Source organism: Leopardus geoffroyi, chromosome D1 (genome assembly GCF_018350155.1).
Source record: "Leopardus geoffroyi isolate Oge1 chromosome D1, O.geoffroyi_Oge1_pat1.0, whole genome shotgun sequence".
In the NCBI taxonomy this organism is placed as follows: domain Eukaryota; kingdom Metazoa; phylum Chordata; class Mammalia; order Carnivora; family Felidae; genus Leopardus; species Leopardus geoffroyi.
This window is the reverse complement of record NC_059329.1, coordinates 35,531,826-35,554,033: the sequence shown is the minus strand read 5'-3', so window position 1 is coordinate 35,554,033 and position 22,208 is coordinate 35,531,826.

Here is a 22,208-nt window from a genome sequence, read left to right as displayed (position 1 = left end):
ATTTCATAGTGGTTTGGTCAACACTTTCTAAACATTTCTTAAGATAATGATAACATAACAATCAGTTACCTTCAGAGGCGACTTGGTTGCTCAGTCAGTTAAGCTTCTGACTTCGGCTCAGGTCATGATCTCACGGTTCAGCTCAGAGTCTGGAGCCTGCTTCGGATTCTGTGTCTCCCTCTCTCTCTGCTCCTCTCCTGCTCACACACAGTGTCTCTTTCTCTCAAAAATAAACATTAAAACATTTTTCAAAAAAATCAGTTACCTTCATCATTGTTCAAAAGTTATTACTTTAAAACCAAATCTTGGTATTTACAATTATTCATAAATTTGTTGGCATATTTTCATTATAATATCTATGTTAATGATGTTAGGATTGAAAAAAAAATGATGACTTTGTGTCTATTTAATTTTGTGACAATAACTAAGAAAAATTAAAGCAATTAGAGAGTAATGAAGACTTTGCAAAACAGTATTGACAAAAATCATGTAGGAACATTTGGGAAATTTGAGCATATGCAAATCAATACGTCCAGATGACAAGATTCTTAGGGAATTAAGGGAATGCGTAGACATCTTGAACCACTTACTATTACTCAGAGATAAATTTGAAAACTCAGAAATAAGCATACTGCTGATAATCAACAAAAATGCAACCAGTTTTATTTTTAGTGGGAAAATAGGGATAGGGATATTAATAGGTAAGAAAATAATGGGATAAGGCAAAGGTATCAGGTATAAAAGCAAAATAGATTTAAATGGAGTAAATACTGCCCCATCCACTCTCACAGTGTTTACATTATAATGTATTTACTGTGAACATTACAAGTTGTCATTCTAAATGCTAAAATAACCTCCACCTTAAAAATTGTACCTTTAGAGATAGAGGTAGAATTAAAACACAAATAGGAAATAATAATTCCTATAAATGAGGTCAATTCAGGAAACTTTTTGGAAGGTGCTGAATTTGCACCTAATTTGTACTTAATTTCAGCCTCCTGTAGTAAACTGAAAGAATAAAAAGCCTGTTTCAAATTTCAGAGAATATTAAATTAGGAATAAGTAATAACACTGACATGGGCAAAAATATGGTGTAAGTATGTCTAAAAATGGCAAATATAATCACAGAAAAACAAAATGAAACCTAGATTGAGAAAGTACAAGTTAATAAAGCAGGTGAAACAAATTTAAATGAGCATTAAAAAAAGGCTAAAAAGCTGCACAAGACACTCTTGAAAAAAGACTAAGTAAGGCACAGTCAGACAGATAAGATATCATGTAAGAGAAAAAAGAAAAAAAATATAAAGAAGAACTTGATTTTAAATCCATCTGGAGACCAATATCTGTATAAAATCTTTATTATAAATTCTAAGATTACTTTAAAGATCTGTTAAACACAAATATTTTATTATTGTCCATAAAATCAAAATAAGTGAAAAATATTGACCATTTTTCCCCTGAAACTAAGCAAATTATCAAATTTGGAACATAAAGAGAGAGTCTGAAAGTGGCATGGGAAAAAGGAAAGGAAATGTGAAAAATGTGTCCCAGTCTCATTGTGACAGAAGTTGCATCAAAACCAAAGTCAGTTTTCTTTCAAAATTCAGGCATCAGAAATTTGTTTCCTAAATTAGGATTATACTAGTACTCAGTACATAAGCGGAGAATTGTAAATGGATGAAAAGTCTATCAAGCCATGAAAAAAACAAATTAATGTCTCACTATAAAATAAAATATATAATATAATCCACATTATTTTTATATTCATGTCAGTTGAATAAATATAACCCTTGTAAGAAATTAATTCCTTTGAATAGCTTATATTGCAACCTGAAAAACAAGAAATTTTCTCTGTGATTCATTATGTCTTTATATGTATGTATAACATATATGTAATTCATTTTATGTTATATATACTATTAATATACAGAGGATACATATGTGGATGTATATGTGTGTGTATATACATATATACACATACAGAGAGAGAGAGTTAGTATTTAATTAAAAGCATAACACATGTCTACTCTTCATTATATAAGCATATGCCAACAGTGAAATAGTATTATTAGTCTTAATTTGTAGCACAAAACAACTAATTTTAATTTTCTTTCAATGTGACTAAGCTAGATATATTTTGAATGATAAAAAAAGTGAGGTCACTAATCATTTTATGATTATTAAAGATTTGAAAGCAATCTGTAAGAGTGGAAGGGAGTTTGCCCTATATTCCTGGATAAAGTCCAGTGAGGGTAATTGCATTGCACCTGCCAAATTTCTCCCTGTAGTTTCCAGTCTGCAGAGCTGTTAAGCAGCTGCTATATGTTATCCCAGTGATGGCTGAAATTTTGTGATGAAGAAAATGGATCTTTCTTCTTTCTTTATTTGAAGCTTTAATAAAAATCAATAGTATCGTAAATTGTCTTGGGAAGAAATCTTCATGCATATCAGGGAGACTTTTTGTACAGAACCTACATTCTCTAACCCATTTAACAATAAACCTTGAAAAAGTGTAATAATTTTCCTGAATGACTTCTATTATATAATAAAAATATTTCTTTGAATAGAAAGAGTAGAGGAAATTAAGTTGTTTTGAGAACATGAATAAAAATTAGGTGGAAAATGATGGCTAGATTCATAGTATATTGGGGATAAATATGCATCCTCAAGTTGTATAGAATTAGAGTTGTAAGTCTTGTCTAATATTTAGATTTTGGTTTCCACCGATTTGGAAGAAATTCATTCAATGCTTGTTTAAAACTATTTCAGCTGATATTTTAACTTTCACATTCCAGTGTGAATTTCTTTTTGTTTTTCCTCTTCTCATATTTCTTTAGACTTACATCATATCTTGTCTTTGTGAATGTTCTCAATTCTTTTCAAATTAAGATTTCCGTTTCCTATTATCTCTCCCCCTCTTCTATTCCTGTCATGGAAAGTATTCAGATAAAGAATTTTCCAAACTCGGATTTCCCAACTTTGTTTTTGAGCATGTCTCTGCGTATTATGAGAAAGTATTTTGCAGAAAAAAAAAGAGCTTCACGTTTTGGGGGGAAGCTCAATTAAATACATTAAATATGCACACACACAATACATTATTTACTGAACTCATTAATCTTTATACTTTAATTTGAGCATCACTTCCTTAGGGAAAAATTCTGATTCACCCCCAAATAGTTCACTTCAGTTTCCTTCATTATTTTCTATTACAGAATTCCTTCTCCTTTGCTTACATTAATGTATTTTCCTTGAGTTTATAATTATACATATGTTTGAATAATTTAATGATTATTTTCTGTCTTCTCCACTAGAGCTTAGCTTCATAAAACAGAGCATCTTGTGTAAATACTTTGTAATGTTTTTTGAATTAATAAGTAACTTTTGGGAAACAATTCTGTTTTTCTAAGGTCAAATCTGTTACTTGACCTTGAAGCTTAGTTTTTCTTTTTCTTTTATAAATTTTGCATACATATTTAATATATAGAATTTAATAATTATTAAGCACAACTAATTTATTTCACATGTATCATTTATTTTTTAATCAGTCAAATGAATAATGTATTCATATTGTCATTTTATAAACCAGGAACAAAGATTCAAATATAATAAAGTTTTTCTACCTGGAAAGTAAAAGGTGAATTCAAGCTTACATTTGTCTGACTCTAAAATGTATGTTCTTAGTGTTTTTGTTAAATGTCCATATGTTTTGCTCTAAATTTCCCTAGACTTCAGATTTTACATAAATATAATTTCATACTTTGTGAAACTTGGAAATAATTATATCTGATAAGAAACATCTGCAATAGGATGCTAAAGATTCTGGGTTGAAGTTCTATGTTTTTTTTTTTTTTTCTGCCAAGTCAGTTTCAATCAATGTGTATATTTCAAAATTTCAAAAGCTGAGGAACTGGAACCAATCTGTTAGCTTCAGGCAGAAACTACTAAAACACATGTTTCAGCATAATATTTCAAAAGTATATATTTATAGAGTGAAAGAAAGTCTTTCTTAAATAAACCTAGTATAATCCAAAGGAGAAAGTGACAATCTCATTAATCATGGTAACCATTGCTTTCTCAGTACACACGAGCTCTAGAGTGTCACCTAGGTTAGGTTTGTATAATTATTTCAAAACCACATATATATTTAATGATTTTTGTATTCCCAGATAATGATAGATCTTGAGAATGTAGATTTTAAGGATGTAGAGTGGCCAGTAGGAACTCACATAGTAATTCAATGGTTCTCAGACCTGGGCTATTTGTCGGAAAAATTAAAGCAGAAATCTGGGGATGGGAACCAGACATCATCAGATTACTCCATTGTGCAGTGAAAGTGGAAAACTGCTGCTCTGATGAAGTGACCACAGCCCTGGCTCATCATTAGAATAACTTGATGGGAATGGAGAGAGGGCTAGATTTAAGATTCTTCTATCATAAATTCAATCCCATCTTCCATCTTAATTAGCGTTCCTTGTAACTATTCACCTTAATTGAATCCTGCCTTTAATGTGAAGGCACAGGTCCTTCTGAAACGCTACTTTAAGGAGAATCCATTTATATTTCTAAACAATTTCTCTCACAAGCAAGGAGGCAGAATCAGAATTTTCTTATATTTCCATTTTTGTTCTATTTTCCTAAACTTACAAAGCTTTTTTGTTCTGGATTCTCATCATTTGCTATGTACCTTCTACCTCATTTATTTTGTGCATAAAAATGCATGGTTGGGTTTCCTCAACATGTTTTTTTTTCCCAATATCTAGGCAGACAATCTTCTTTATAATGCTTTTTTTATTGTTTTATTTTTTTATTTTTCTTAATTTACATCCAAATTAGTTAGCATATAGTGCAACAATGATTTCAGGAGTAGAAATCATTGTAGTGCCCCTTACACATGTAGCCCATCCCCCCTCCCACAACCCCTCCAGTAACCCTCAGTTTGTTCTCCATATTTATGAGTCTCTTCTGTTTTGTCCCCCTCCCTGTTTTCATATTATTTTTGGTTCCCTTCCCTTATGCTGTTTTCTCTTTTAAAGTCCTCATATTAGTGAAATCATATGATTTTTGTCTTTCTTTGATTGACTAATTTCACTTAGCATAATACCCTCCAGTTCCATCCACATAGTTGCAAATGGCAAGATTTCATTCTTTTTGATTGTTGAGTAATACTCCATTGTATATATATACCACATCTTCTTTATCCATTCATGCATTGATGGACATTTGGGCTCTTTCTATACTTTGGCTATTATTGATAGTGCTGCTATAAACATGGGGGTGCATGTATCCCTTCGAAACAGCACACCTGTGTCCTGTGGATAAATGCCTAGTAGTGCAATTGCTGGGTCGTAGGGTAGTTCTATTTTTAGTTTTTTGAGAAACCTTCATACTGTGTTCCAGAGTGGCTGCACCAGCTTTCATTCCCACCAACAATGAAAAAGAGATCCTCTTTCTCCGCATCCTCTAGGCAGACAATCTTTATAGTCTTCCTTTATATCCTTGGCCCATGTATCATTGTGGAAGACTTCACTCCCTTTTGGACAATTTATTTAGCATAGATGCTCACTTCCTCACATTCTACCATTTTAAATTTCTTTCAACTTACATCCCTCAAATCCTTATTTAATCCCTGTTTTATAGATTAGATTATGTAAATTATATAAAACTACATTAGATTCTAATACTAGAATTATGAATAGTATTATCTATCCAGAAAATATATTCTTTCAGACTGTTAATTTCTTGCTTCCACTGAACAAACTCACAGAAAGCAGTGTTCACTTATTCTCCAGTTTATCACTCTATACTGGCTTCTTACAACATTTAATAGCTCCCGATTTACTCTAGAATCTATAATCCATCACAAGGACTTCCTTGTTTCCATCCATTTCTTTTTCACAGTTTATCATTTCATCCACTTTCTGCAACAGATCTCCTTCAAAATATTGTCAAAGGTAACTTAGAATTCATGAAATAAAAATATAAAGTAGTCAAAGACAGAAACTTCCTTGGTTGTCATGATTAGGGTAAATAAAGCCTAGGAATATTTATCACTATAATTACTTTGCTCTCACAAACACAAACCTTATCACGTCACCATAGCATAATATGCCATTGCTTTTAGACATTGATTTTTCTGTATCCACACTAAAATATTAATTTATATACACTAGCTAGTTTAGATTGATGATAAATAGATGATAGATAGATAGATAGATAGATAGATAGATAGATATAGATAGATAGAGAAACATATAAGTGTTGAATGAGCATGGATGGATGACAAAATGGGTAGAGGTGTGGAATATCAACAGTCAAATCATTTTCATTTTATCCTCTAGGAAAGGCAGCTGGGAAACTGACCCAATTTTATCAAGAAACAAATTACAAGAGAAAGAGAGGAGAAAGATCTGCGATTAAAAAAACTGAAGGTATATTTAAACAATTTGAATCACTATTCAATTAAATTTTCAAAATATCTGGTACTTATAACAAGAAAATATAAGCACTGTGTATATATCATATGACACAGCTGTTCAATATATGCTAATGATATTATGGCTATCATTTTAAGAAGAAACTATTTTAAGAGGTAAATACTGAGATATTTACATGAGAAATAATATAAAGTATTGGATCTGCTTCAAAATAATCTGGGCAGGAAGAGTGGATATGGATATAATAGAAAACAGATTTCTGGATATGATGATTATTAAATATTTGTGATGTGAATGTAGAAGTTTGTTAGCCTATTCTTTCTCCTTTTTATATGATTAATATTTTCCATAACAAAATGTTAAAAAGTACAAATTTCTAAAGTAAATGTTTAAGTAATCTTTTACAAAACTTTTGATATGCATTCAGATGGATTGGTAGCATTGCTCATATATCTCTTAATAAACAAAAGAGTGTTTTAAACATCAATTCATGTTATCAAATATTCAAATCTTTTTTTTTTTTCCAACGTTTTTTATTTATTTTTGGGACAGAGAGAGACAGAGCATGAACGGGGGAGGGGCAGAGAGAGAGGGAGACACAGAATCCGAAACAGGCTCCAGGCTCCGAGCCATCAGCCCAGAGCCTGACGCAGGGCTCGAACTCACGGACCGCGAGATCGTGACCTGGCTGAAGTCGGACGCTTAACCGACTGCGCCACCCAGGCGCCCCTCAAATATTCAAATCTTAAAAAAAGGTCTTATAACCCCCCAAATTTTAAAAATACTTACTTGAAGGGATACATGCACCCTGATGTTTTTAGCATCATTATCTATAATAGCCAGACAATGGAAACAGCCCAAATGTCCATAGGGTGATGAATGGATCTATACAGAAACACTCACGTGTGTGTGTGTGTGTGTGTGTGTGTGTGTGTGTGTGTAATATTAGTCATAATAAAACAAGGAAATCTTGCCAATTACAATGACATGGATGGAGCTAAAGAATATTATGCTAAGTGTAATAAGTGAGTCAAAGGACAAATGCTTTATGATTTCACTCATATGTTTAATTTAAGAAATAAAACAAATGAGAATAGGGGAAGAAGAGAAAGAGAGAGAGACAAACCAAAAAATAGACTCTTAGCTATAGAGAACAAACTTATCAGAGGGGAGGTGGGTGGAGGGATGGGTGAAATAGGTCATGGGGATTCAGGAGTGCACTTGTGATGAGCACTGGGTGTTGTTGGATGTAAGTGCTGAACCACTACATTGTACACTTTAAACTAATATTATACTATATGTTAATTACCTGGAATTTAAATAAAAACTTAAAAAAATTATATAAGATGGGTCACCTGGATGGCTCAGTTGGTTAAGCGTCTGACTTCGGCTCAAGTCATGGCTCTTGAGTTCAAGCCCCACATTGGGCTCTGTGCTGACAGCTCTGAGCTGGAGCCTGCTTCAGATTCTGTGTCTCCCTCTCTCTCTGTCCCTCCCCTACTCACTCTCTCTCTCTCTCAAAAATAAGTAAACATTCATTTAAAAAATCATATAAGATACTCATCAAAAGTGATTTTTTTCCTGTCTCTGTGACGCATTAGAGTTGGCTTTCAACCTGACACTGACATAGCCCTGTTTCATACCCATCATGAGCCAAAGACAAACCTGCCTACAGAAAGTGTAAAAATTAGAACGCTGTACTACTATAAATTGACATTGAGAAGAGAACTTTGTTGTATGAAACTCTTCTTGAAATATCACCACTCTCGCACATTAAAGTTTATGATAACATTATGTAAAATGAAAACTTGAAAATAAATTAACTTCAATGTGATTCTGGAAGACATGGCTGTGTAGAGTCAGGTCATATATCCAGAACATAAAATAAATTGGACAGGATAAATAAAAATCGGCAAATAAAATGAGAAATTGAATACAATTTGTCTTTCTCACTCATTCTCTCCTTCTCTCTCCCTCCCTCCTTACCTCCTTCCTTTCCTTTCTCTCTCTGTTTGTTTCTCTATCACACAATGGTCTCCAGTTTATTTTTTTTTTTTTTTAATTTTTTTTTTCAACGTTTATTTATTTTTGGGACAGAGAGAGACAGAGCATGAACGGGGGAGGGGCAGAAAGAGAGGGAGACACAGAATCGGAAACAGGCTCCAGGCTCTGAGCCATCAGCCCAGAGCCTGACGCGGGTTTGAACTCCCGGACCGCGAGATCGTGACCTGGCTGAAGTCGGACGCTTAACCGACTGCACCACCCAGGCGCCCCAATGGTCTCCAGTTTAATTGCTATAAAAAGCTAGTTGTGCTCTTCAGTAATGTATTTTATTGGGTGATCAGAAAATAGTGCCAGGAATGGGGTAGATAGGAATAAGTATAATGTGTCCTTATTAGTATATCTTTGTTGTTCTTGGTCAGAAAACTTTAGTGGGCTCTGAATTAAAGTTGGAAAGGGAATTCATGAGAACACAATAAAATAAAAACTTATTTATGCTTAGGACTATGTTTAGAGAACACTGTGTCAAAATACAAAAATATGAAAAACTATCAAGTTGTCTTGTCTACACAAAGGTAACAATATAGAAAGATTTTTATTTCCATTGTCAACTGACTATACACAATTTCCATAGATGTACATAAAAATACAAACGACATGAGCCATACATGCTTTTTGCTTGAAATTAATAGAACATGGGTGAAAACTGAATCCAGTAAGTCATTTATAACAAGCTATTTTAGCCTTATATAACATGCCTGTGGAACAAATTTATTATTCAAAGTTAACAAATATTTAAGAAAATGTCAATATTTTTCAAAATGTTAAGGTTAACAAAATAGCATAAAACATTACATTACACTCAAAGACTTTAAGGCTGATCAAACAGACCAGTAAATACGATGTTTTGATTGGTATTAATACCAGCTTGTAGAAAGTGATAGTATATGCAATACTATATTGAATTTATTTTATTGTGGCAAGAGCATATAACAAAATTTACTCACATGTTATTAAAAATTTGTAAACAAACTTTAAATGTGTATTGTAGTATTGTTAACTATAGGCATGATGTTGTACAACAGATCTCTACAACTTATCTTGCATAAATGAAATGTTTTACCTATTGAACAAAAACTTCTTATTTTTCCTCTTCCCCAGTCCCTGGAAACCACCATTCTACTTTCTGCTTCTATGAATTTTATTATTTTAGATATCTTAAATCAGTGGAATCAGGTAGTATCTGTCCTTCTGTAACTGGTTTATTTCACTTAGCAAAATGTCCTCCATGTTCATTCATTCTGTTATATATGACACAATTTCCTTCTTTTTTAAAGCTAAATAATATCCATTGTGTGTATGCACTGCATTTTCTTTATTCATTCATATATTGATGGACATTTAGGTTTTTCCACATCTTGATTATTGTAAATAATGCTTCAATGAACATGGGAGTGCAAATATGTCTTTAACATCCTGATTTCAATTCTTTTGTATATATACTCAGAAATAGAATTACTACATCATACAATAGTGCTATTTTTCATTTTTTTGAGGATTCTGTTACTGTTTTCCATAGTGTCTGTACCAATTTACATTTCTACTGAAAGTGTTCAGCTTTTAATTTCTCCACATATGCAACAACACTTGCCTTCTCTTTAATTTAAAATGGTCATTCCAATAGATGGGAAGCCTTTTCATTGTGGTTTTGATTTTCATTTCCCTAGTGACTAGTAATGCTAAGAGCATTTTCATATACTTGTTGGCCATTTGTATGTCTTCTTTGGAGAAATATCTAGTTAAGTCATTTGTTTATCTTTAATCAAATTATTATTATTATTATTATTATTAACTATTAATTTGTTATTGAGTGAAAAGTTCATTTTATATTTTGGAATTAACCTCTCATCAGGTATAGTTTGTAAATATTTTCTCCCACTCTGTAGGTCATCCTGTCATTCTGTTGAGTATTTTCTTTGCTATGCAGAAACTTTTTACTTTGAGGTAGTCCACTTGTCTATTTTTGCTTTTGTTGCCTGTGTTTTTGGTGTCATATCCAGGAAACATTGCCAAAAGTAATGGCCAAAAGCATTGCCAAAAGCTTTTTGCCTCTGTTTCCTTTCAAGAGTTTTGTAGTGTCAGGTCTTATGTTAAATTATTTTTCCATTTTGAGTTGGTGTTTATGTGTGGTATAAGAAAAGGTCCAATTTCATTCTTCTGCATATAAATAACCAGTTTTCAAAACATCGTTTGTTGAAGGGACTTTCTTTTTCCCATTGTGCATTCTTGGCAGCCTTGTCAAAGATCATTGGGATATGATATGTGTGGCAGGGGTGCCTGGGAGGCTCAGTCTGTTAAACATCTGACTCTTGTTTTTGGTTCAGGTCATGATCTCGTGGTTTGTGAGGTTGAGCCCCACGTCAGACTCTGTGCTGACAGCACGGAGCCTGCTTGAGATTCTCTCTCTTCCTTTCTCTCTGCTCCTTCTCCGCTTGCTCTCTCTCTCTCTCAAAATGAGTAAACAAATTTTAATGAAGAATATAATATGTGTGGATTTATTTCTGTTGCATTGGTCTATATGTCCGTGCTTATGCCATTACCATACTCTTTTGATTACCATAGACTTGTAATAAAGTTTGACGTCAGGAATTGTGAGGCCTCCTGTTTTGTTCTTCTTTCCTAAAATCACTTTGGCTCTTTGGGACATTTATGATTTTATCTGGTTTTTATATTTATGTAAAAATGCCATTGGTATTTTGTTGGGGAGAACAATAAATCTGTTGATCACTTTGTGCTTTGTATAGTACAGATGGTTAAAAAACATAAAGTCTTTCAATCCTAGAACATGTGATGTCTTTTCATTTGTTTATTCTTCTGTAATTTCTTTCATCTATGTTTTATAGTTTTCAGTATACACAAGTGTTTCATTAGCTTTGTTAAGTTTATTCTTAAACACTTTATTTGTTTATTTATTTGTTTATTTTTGGATGCCAGTCTAAATGGGGCTTTTTTTGATGGGGGAATAGTTTGTGTTTAGGGTTTAAAAACACTACAGGTTTTTGTATGTACATTTTGCATCTAGAAACTTTATCACATTTATTTATTAGTTCTGTTTTTTTTTCATGGAATCTTTGGGATTTTCACATACAAGATCATGTCATCTTAAAATCAATTTGCTTATTCCTTTCCAATTTATATGCCTCTTATTTACTTTTGTTTTCTGCCTAATTGCTCTGGCTAAAACTCCCAGTAGTAAGCAAAATAAGAGTAGCAATCGAGAGTGGACATCCTGTCTCATTCCTGATCTTAAAATAAAAGCTTTCAGTTTTTCACCATTGAGTGTGATGTTAGCTGTGGGTTTGTTAAATACTGCCTTTGTTATGGTGAGGTAAATTTCTTCTATACCTACTTTGTTGAGATTTTGTTATACGATATTGAATTTTGCCAAATGTTTTTTCTCTGTCTATTGAGATGATCATATGATTTTTATTCTTCATTCTGTTAATGTGATGCATCACACATATTTATTTGTATATGTTGAGCAATCCATGCATCCCAAGGATAAATCTGACTTGATCATGGTGTATAATCTTTTAATGTGCTGTTGAATTTGATTTGCTAGTATTTTGTTGAGAATTTTTATATCTATATTCATAAGGAATATTAGCCGTTAGCTTTATTTCCTTGTGTTTTTGTTTGGTTTTGGTTATCAGGGTAATCCTGACCACATAAAATGAGTCTGGAATTGTTCCCTTCTCTTCAATTTTTGGGAAAGTCTGAGAAAGATTGGCATTAACTATTTACATGTTTGGTAGAATTCACAAGTGAAGCCATCTGGTCCTAGGCTTTTCTTTGTTGGGAAGTTTTTGATTAATGATTAAAGTTCTCATTATTGGTCTGTTCAAGTTTTCTATTTCTTCATGATTCATTCTTGGTAGGTTTTATATTTCTATAAATTTCACAATTTCTTCTAGGCTTTCCAACTTCTTGGTGTGTAATTGTTTATGTTAGTCTTGATGATCCTTTTTATTTCTGTGGCATTAGTTTTAATGTCTCCCTTTTCATTTGTGATTTTATTTATTTATTTTTATTTTAAGTAGGTAATTTAAATTTTGTCAATGTTATTTTTTGTATAAAAATTAACTCTTAGTTGCATTGATTTTTTTTTCTATTTTGTATTCTATATTTGATTTATTTCTGCTACAATCTACATTTTTTCTTCCCTTCTACTAACTTTGGGATGAGTTTGCGTTTCTAATTCTTTGAGATGTAAGGTTAGATTGTTTAATTTTATATACAATATTGTGAGGAAGAAATTCAAGAAGGAATCTCTTGGGCAATTTGTCTTTGAGTTGCCATTAGCTGTAGCAGTAGGGCTGAGGGATCCACTCCCACACTGGAGTCCATACTTCTATGTCTCGCTCTCTGGTGATGATAATTGGAATACTGACCTCAATTGTGCTGCTCATTCTGTCTATGAGATATTAAGGGAATTCTGAGATGGGGCAACCAACTCAGTCGGTTAAGTGTCTGACTTCGGCTCAGGTCAAGATCTCACCACTCATGAGTTCAAGCCCTGCATCAGGCTCTGTGCTGATGGCTCAGAGCCTGGAGTTGCTTCAGATTCTGTGTCTCCCTCTCTCTCTGTCCCTCCCCTGCTCATGCTCTGTCTCTCTCTGTCTTTCAAAAATAAATAAACATTGAAAAAAAATTTTTTTAAAAAAGGGAATCCTGAGATATTCATGTGGTTTCTGCAGTAACTTAGACTAATCACTTAGCAGTTCAGGTCTTTAAGATATAAGGCAAAACCTGTCATCTTCTTAAAGGCTGGGCCTGGTATTGGTATTGTGTCATCTACTGTATTTTATTGGTCAAAGCATCCTTAGAACACCCCAGATTCAAAGAGAGAAAAATGAATCTCATTTCTTGATGGGAAAAATGTTAAAGCATTGTCAGCCTTACTTAATCCACATAGGAGCAAAATGAATAAAAACTTACTTTGGACAATTGAAATGCAAGATTTTGAAAATGGTAAGAAATACTTCCACAAACTCCAGTGTTATTAGCTTTCCTTTAGAGTAGATTCTGTGATATGCCATCTAGAGGCTTTCTCTAAAATCGAGGGACTCATTGGTGTTTCAGAAATGCTTTATGATAGCACACAGTTAAGTTTTTGTTCAGTAATTGCTATGAAGGGAAACTCCCATACCCAAAATTCAAACCCCCTGTGGGAAACATCACATCCAGTGACTGTTCTGTGTGGGGAATAAAGGCCTGATTCTCTTCAACTCAATTTGGGATGATGCTGAGGTTGTGCATTCAGCTCCAGAGCTCCCTGTGAAACTACTTTGCAACTCCAATTCACCCTGTGCCCATACCTGTTTCCTTCTTTTTCTCACTGGTGTTGTTTTGGAGAGACCACACAAAAACATCTTCTCACAAAAAAACTGAATCAGAGTAATTACTGAGTAATTGAACTGTGACACATTTTCTTTAAATGGCCATGCAGTAATCTATAAATCATAAAATATAAATCTTCACCTTTGGTATTTTTGACACAAAACATACTGTGTGTATGTATATTCTACTTTTGATGTACTAATAAAATGAATTATAAGAACTTTATTTGAAATATTACACATGCAGGTATTCTTTATCATTTTTATAATATTTCCATAAAAAACAGATATTGACCTAAAGTCATAACTTGGGAACTGAATGGAAGTTCAGTTTGAGTGTATTCAGGGTGATTTTTTAAAGTAAATTCTGCAATTAGACATTTCCTTCTCCGAAGTTCAAACACATTACAATGTCATTATTTATAACATTCTGCTGATTCACTGTCTGTTTTAAAAGAACTGGGGCTTATCTGAAAACAAAATCCCCACAGTCAAGCAGCTTAAAAGTACAAAAGTGAAAAAGGCAATCAGAACTTCAGGGGGGCAGGGAGTGCTGCAAACCACTTTGATTTTAAGATTAAAGATATAAGATTGAATGAGTCAAAAGTAACGCAAATTTCATGGCAAACTCAACCAGAACAAAGTAATTTTGCACAGCTCACATAATAGTAGTCTTTATAAATTTTTCCTTTTCTTTTTTTCACCTGCTTCAGCTATTCCTAGTCCTTGAAGCAAACAAAAGTGCTGACAGAGTGTGAGGCCACAAATATTGACACTAAGTATTTTGTGCCCAGGGCAAAGTGATTAGAATCTTCATATTTGAAATTTTCAATCTAAATCCTTCTACCCGGTGACTCTCTATTGATAAAACTGACCTCATTTTCCAGAGGAGACAGTAGCACCACTTACTGTTTTCTGCACTGGCCCCATTTCTTCAACTTGGGCTTCCATCTCCTTTACTTGCTTTATTTTGCTCCTTAGGTATTGACCTTCCCCCTGTGTTAAGTCCCCTTATTGTTATCTACACACTCTTTTTTCAGGTATCACTGTCTCTTTAAATTTCACATACTCCTTAATATGTAAAAAAATAAAAATAATTGAGTATTTTCAGTCCTACCTCTCTTCTGAAATCCAGTCCCACTTTTTAAGATGTATCTAGAGCATTTCCACTAAATGTTTCATGATTATGTCCAACCAACATATCCAAAGCTTGTGTTCAACTCTTTACCACAATACCATACATCATTTTACCATTAGTATTATATTTATTTTAATAATACAATCATTCTTATACTTTTTTCATATTTTAAATCTTGCATTTTCTTTTGCAAATTACTTTCTTTCAACTCTCATATCACTTTAAGTCAAATTTTATTATCAAGCCTGCCTTTTCTGCCTGTTTTAGTTTGTTATTTACTTTAGGTTCTTATAAACTTACACCAGGATTACTGTATTTCATCCATTCAACCATATTTGTTGAGCTGCAATGATCTTCCAGGATCTACTCTCAGAATAGAGAAAGCAGTTATTGCAAAGATAGATACAGTGCTCAAAGCCAAGTACCTTACCTTTTTAAGAAGAGAAAACATATGGTTATATGGGGACCTAAAAAAGAGATAACTTTTCGATTTGATCTTAGCCTCTTAACTTTAATTTGCAGAGGATGCCCACATACTGAGTATGTAATATTTTTTTTAACTGGTATACAATAGGTACCAGTAAACAAGAAAAAGAATAAAGGTAAAGAAAATGACAAATACTTGACATTTTAACTCGTGAAAATGACAGCCTGTGTGTTATGCACTTTAAATGGTTTAGGGAAAAATACATTTTTAAAAAATTATGGTTAGGAGCACCTGGGTGGCTCAGTCAGTTAAGCATCCAACTTCAGCACAGGTCATGATCTCACTACTCACCAGTTCGAGCCCCACATCAAGCCTTGTACTGACATCTCAGAGCCTGGAGCCTGCTTTGGATTCTGTGACTCCCTCTCTCTTTGCCACTACCCCACTTGTTCTCTCTCTCTCTTTCAAAAATAAATAAACATTAAAAAAATAAAAATAAATAAATAAATAAAAATTATGGTTAAATTTTGGTAGCTCATAGAAGAAATATCAGTTTAAACAAATATTTAAAGTGTGCTTCTTCTTAAAATGTTTGCTTTTCAACTGTGTATAATTATCCCAGTTAATCAGACACCATATTATGAGATATGCTATTGTCTTGAAATAGCTTTATGGATATTTTATTTTTCATGAATTCATATCATTTCATTTTATCTTTACTTAAAATTCTTTAATAGCGCCATATCTGATCTATATTTCTGTGTTATAGAGTGGTATTTCAGTATTTTGTACTTAATATCATTTAATATACATATTAGTTGTTCTTTCTCAGACATTTTAGTTGCAACATATTTCCTTCCACTCTGAAATCTCAACTCCTTTTAATAGTTCTAAATGGGTGCCTTCCAAATAGTGTGTCAAAGAAAATGTATTGTTTATTGTTTCTAAAATAATTTAGCAAAACTTTTCAGAAGTTGGATTCATTTATTAAAAGCGGAACTGCAAACTTTGAACTTCTATAGTCTGGTGTAATTATAAGTGACTTTTTAAGAATCATAATTTCGATGCATCAAATGATGGGTAGCTTGAAGTATGGATCTCAAGTCTCTTAGTGTATCTTGCCCAGTGTTTTTGGTGAACCTAGTTCAGCTTATCACACCGCTGTTAAAAAGCTTTTGTTGAAATACACACTGCTGCCTCCACGTGTTCCCAGGACAGCCTTCCTGCCTTAGGTTCTGGCACCTGCAAACCATTATTTGAGTTAATTAAGATAGTTGTTTTCCCAAAGACTGCTTGGCCAAGAAAAAATGAAGTCATTAGGGTAGCTTCCTTCTCTTGCATTTATCTGTACAACGCTATAAAATATTAATTACAGTTCAAAAAATTTGAAAATTTTGACTCTATGCCTTACTAAGGAGAAATCTCCTACAGTGAAAAATTGGTCAATTATTGCTATTTTTTTACATCAAACATCTTTATTATATTTTGGCTTTGAAGGGTTACTAGTTTGTTTTCTAAAGACAACAGTTTCTTTAGCAAAAGGAGGTGTATTCTAAATATTCATGATCTATAAATATGTTTATATAGGAATTTGGGAAGATGAGATATAAAACAAAATAGTTAATTTAAGCAGAATTATAGGGATATAAAGAATCATTACACATTGTATAGATTGCTTCTCAAAAGAAATCAAGTGTAATGTTTATAACCTAATATGTATGTATATATCATATGTATGAGTTTTTATAGTCTCATATTAGTATTCTGTAGCATTAAATTGATCTTGATTTAATTCATTCCCTTGTCAAAAATGTCAACTGGCTCTTATAAATTTCCTTTCCATTATTTAATTATTCAATAATCTCCAAAGTGTGTAGGAATATCTTTTCCTTATATTTACCCTTCTCAACTTTCTTTCACAACCTCCAAATTTTAGCCAAACTTTCTTTTAAATATATATGTAAACCATATTATGCTGAGTGTATGTCTTTATAATTTTTCTTCCTAGATTTTCACATGTCTTCATTTTTATAACTTTTCAACACCCAACTAAAAACACAGTCTTCATTAAGTTTTTCCTAAAATTTTACTCTGATTAATCTTTCTTCTATAGTATTATATTAATTTAACAATGCTTCTTTTACGTTACTAATTATGTCCTAAAATTCAAGAATCAAGTACCTGTTCTATTCCAGGCACTGCCATAAGCATAGAAGACAGAATGTTAAGGATTAATGTACATTATGCTTCTGTAGACCTCATGACATAGCATAAAAGATGGACATTGAGTGCGTAATAATGCTGAACTATGATTGAGATTATACTAACGGAATTATGTAAGTTATTCAAACATAAACCTAGATATAAAAGTCATTAGAGAGACTTCACTGAGGACATATAAAGAAAAGAAAGGTAAATTAGAGTTTGAAGAAGTAGTGTTACAGGAAGGAGAAAGGACTTGATGGAAGGGTGGGATTGGAATGAAATCACAGCAAATGTGAGAAATTGTAAGATGTGCAGAGTAGCTGTAGCATTTAAGTGTGGCTGAAGAGGTAATTGGGAGTGATGTCATAGAGGACTTCATAAAGAAGAATTTGTAAGCTGAGCAATTTAACAAAGTGAATGATACGATATTTGCAGTTTGGAAGATCTTTCACACTATAAAGGATGAGTTGTCAGTTAGCAAGTAGACCTTAAGAAATGGCAGTGATTAAAAAGAAAATTACAGGGGCGCCTGGGTGGCACAGTCGGTTAAGCGTCCGACTTCAGCCAGGTCACGATCTCGCGGTCCGTGAGTTCGAGCCCCGCGTCAGGCTCTGGGCTGAGGGCTCAGGGCCTGGAGCCTATTTCCGATTCTGTGTCTCCCTCTCTCTCTGCCCCTCCCCTGTTCATGCTCTGTCTCTCTCTGTCCCAAGAATAAATAAACGTTGAAAAAAAAAAATTAAAAAAAAAAAAAAAAAAAGAAAATTACAAAGATTTTGTATATTTGTAGGTTGTGATTTATAAAAATGTTTTTGGAGATTTATATATACATATGTGTATGTATATATATATATATATAAAACTGTATAGTATATATGTGTGATATGTATTGTATCATAAGTGTGTAGACAGAGACATATATATATATATATATATAGAGAGAGAGAGAGAGAGAGAGAGAGAAATTTGAGATATATTTGTATAAATATATACATATATAAGTATATGTATATGAAGATATATACGTACATATGAAGAAAGACATAGACCTTAAAATTTACTTAATATAATAAACTTCAAACTGAATAGGTAAAAAAAAATCCATGCAAGAGGATTTCCAGGCAAATTCTTTCAAAACTGAAGTTAGATGCACTAATAACTTTACAAAACTTTATACATTTTAAGAGTTGAATATAGTTGTATAAACATATGTATAAACTTTATTTACACAACCTTTATGATTTGATATCAAAACCAGACAAAAGAAAGTCCAATTATTGAAATAGATGCAAAAAATTCTTAACAAATTATTACGAATCTAGACCCAGCAGTACATATAATAAAATAAATTATCATGACACAAGAGTTTGTTCTTTATCTATCACCCACAGAATTAAGATGACTTAGCATTAGAAAACACATTTAAGATTTTCTGGATGGCTATATGGCAGATTAGATATTCAGGGAATCCATATTGTCTAGACTATTAACTATTATATATTCTATACATAATATATATGTATTTTTCCAGCTTTATTAAAATGTAATTGACTTATAGCTCTGTATAAGTTTAAGGTGTACAGCATAATGATTTGACTTACACATATTGTGAAATAATTACAATAAGTTCATTTAACATTTATCACCTTATATAAATAAGAAAGAAAGAAAGAAAGAAAGAAAGAAAGAAAGAAAGAAAGAAAAGGTGTTTTACCCTCTGTGATTAGAACTGTTAGGATTTACTCTCTTTTCAACTTTCACATATACCATAAAGCAGTGTTAACTACAGTCATCATAGTGTACATTGCACCCCTAGCACTTTTTATCTTATAATAGGAAGTTTATATCTTTTGACCACCTTTATCCAATTTTCCTTCCCCCCAACCATTTCCTCTAGTAACCACAAATATGATCTCTTTTTCCTTTTAAAAAAATTACATTTATTTATTTTTGAAAGAGAGAGACAGAGCACAAGTTGGGGAGGGGCAGAGAGAGAAGCAGACACAGAATCCAAAGCAGGCTCCAGGCTCTGAGCTGTCTGCACAGAGCCCACGTGGGGCTCAAACTCACAAACTGAAATCATGACCTGAGCCAAAGTCAGACAACTGACTGAACCACCCAGGCACTCCTCTTTTTCCTTTTTTAAATGAGTTGGTCTTTCTTTCTTTCTTCTTTCTTTCTTTCTTTCTTGTCACATATAAATGAGATCATATAGAATTTGTCTTTTTCTGTCTTGTAGGGAATATAATCTTTTTCTGTTTTATTTCACTTAGCATAACATCCTCAAGGTATAAGCATGTTGTCATAAATGATAAGATATCTTTCTTTTTTTATGCATCATATTCCATTGTGTGTGTGTGTGTATCACATTTCCTTATCCATCAATAGATACTTAGGTTGTTTCCATATCTTGGCTATTATAATTAATGCTACTATAAACATGAGTGGGAGGGCACTTATATCGCTTTGCCATAGTGTTTTTATTCTCTTCAGTATATCCCAGAAGTGGAATTGCTGGATTATATAGGAGTTTTATTTTTAATTTTTTATGGAGCCTTTACACTGGTTTCCATAGTGTCTGCACCAATTGACAATCCCACCAACAATGTACAAGGGTTCTTTTTTTTCTCTACATCCTTGCCAGCAGTTGTTATCTTTCGTCTTTTTTATGAGAGTATATCACTATTTTTTAAATAAAATCTTAAATTTGAGAATAAACAAGGAAGAATTAATTGATTTCATTAGAGATTTTCTAATCCCAAATTATATAGACTTAAAATTTAATTGAATACATATTATACAGTTAGAAGGCAAATTTGGACACTAGCAAGGTTGGAAGGCGATATTAACCTCTCCCCATTCTAATAGTATCCCCCAAGGCTGATAGAGGTAGATACTGAAGACACCTTCATCTGAATGTGATTTTCTTGTATTCATTCCTAAGAAGCTAAACTTAAAATTTAGTTTCAAATAATCATCAGGTTTTTTTTAATGTCCCACTTCACAAATAAATCATTTGGGTGAATATAAATTAAAAAATCAAACACCTACTTCTTTACAACATAAAGTAATAGGGACCAGATTTACCAACCTACATTTAAAAAACTTAAAATCTAATGAAATATACAAAAGTAATGTTTTTTCAGACTTTGAATATCAAGTAAGGAGGATAGTGGACATTGAGAGATAGGACATCAATATGTGAGACTTATAATTGCCCAAGCTACTGCCTGGAGAGAATTTGCAGTCTGCAGTGTAGGAGGAGTCTAAGAAATTGGTCTTACTGTGATGAGACAAAGATGGATGTCAGTCAAGGCCAATAATGCTAGTTTTCATAAGGCAGAGGTTCAAAGAAAAGAAAGCTCACAGAAAGAAAACTCCTGAGATTTGAAGAGGATCCTCCTCAAGTCTTCAGCTGAATACTAACAAGCATATGTGTATGAGAAAGCTACAAAACTCTGGGGAAAGAACGCAAAACTATTAGAGAAAACAAGCTCCAAAACACACATAGGGCCAGATATAGTTCTGTTCCCCCCAGTCAGTGTGCAAAATCTCATAAATCACAACTCATTGGGCAGATTACTCAGAAGAGTTTTGATGTAATTGTTGGGAACTATTAGTTTTTAATTAAACTCTCCTATGGTCCTGCGTAACCAATCTTAAATAAAAATAGATATCCTAAATTATACCTATTAAGAGGAAAGAAAGGCAATAGCGAGAACACTGGTGAAATTTGAAAAAAAAATTGTGGTTATGTTAATAATGTTTACAAATGTTATCTCAATTTTAATAGTTGTACTGTCAAAATGTAAATGTTAATATTATTTGAAGATGAGACAGAAATAAACAAGTACCCTCTATTTAACTTTAAAATTGTCTTGTACACCTAAAATTATTTCTAAATAAAAAGTAAATACACAAATGAAAATAAGACCCCCAAAAAGTATAATATTTCTAAGTAATTTAACTACATCCCTGAACAAATATCAATAATATTTTTTAAAGTTTATTTATTTTGAGAGAGACAAAGACAGCATGAGCAGGGGAAGGCAGAGAGAGAGAGACAGACAGACAGACAGATTCCCAAGCAGGCTCTGTACTGTCAGCACAGAGTCCGACGCAGGTTTCAAACTCATGAAACCGTGAGATAATGACCTGAGCTGAAACTGCAAGTCTGACGCTTATCCGACTGAGTCACCCAGATGCCCCAAAAATATTGATACACAAAATTATTTTATTCCCCAAAATAAAGCAAAAGTTATAAGACATGTAAAGAAGTAGGAAAATATCACAAAATACCTCATAATGAGAAAGAAATCAATTCAAAGACACTCAAAAATTTAACAAATAGAATTAAACAAGGACATTAACAGTTGTTAAAACTTTATTCTACATGTTTAAAAATTTAAAGGAAATAACACTAAAGACATAAAAATTAACCACCTCATGATTCTAGGGATTAAAAAATTTAGGACTGCTATGAGAGAATATACCATAAACTGGGTGGCACAAACAACAGTCACTTATTTGTCACAGTTCTGGAGGTAGTAAGTCCAAGATCAAGGTAACAACAGAGTCAGTATTTGGCTAGGGACCTCTTCTGGTTT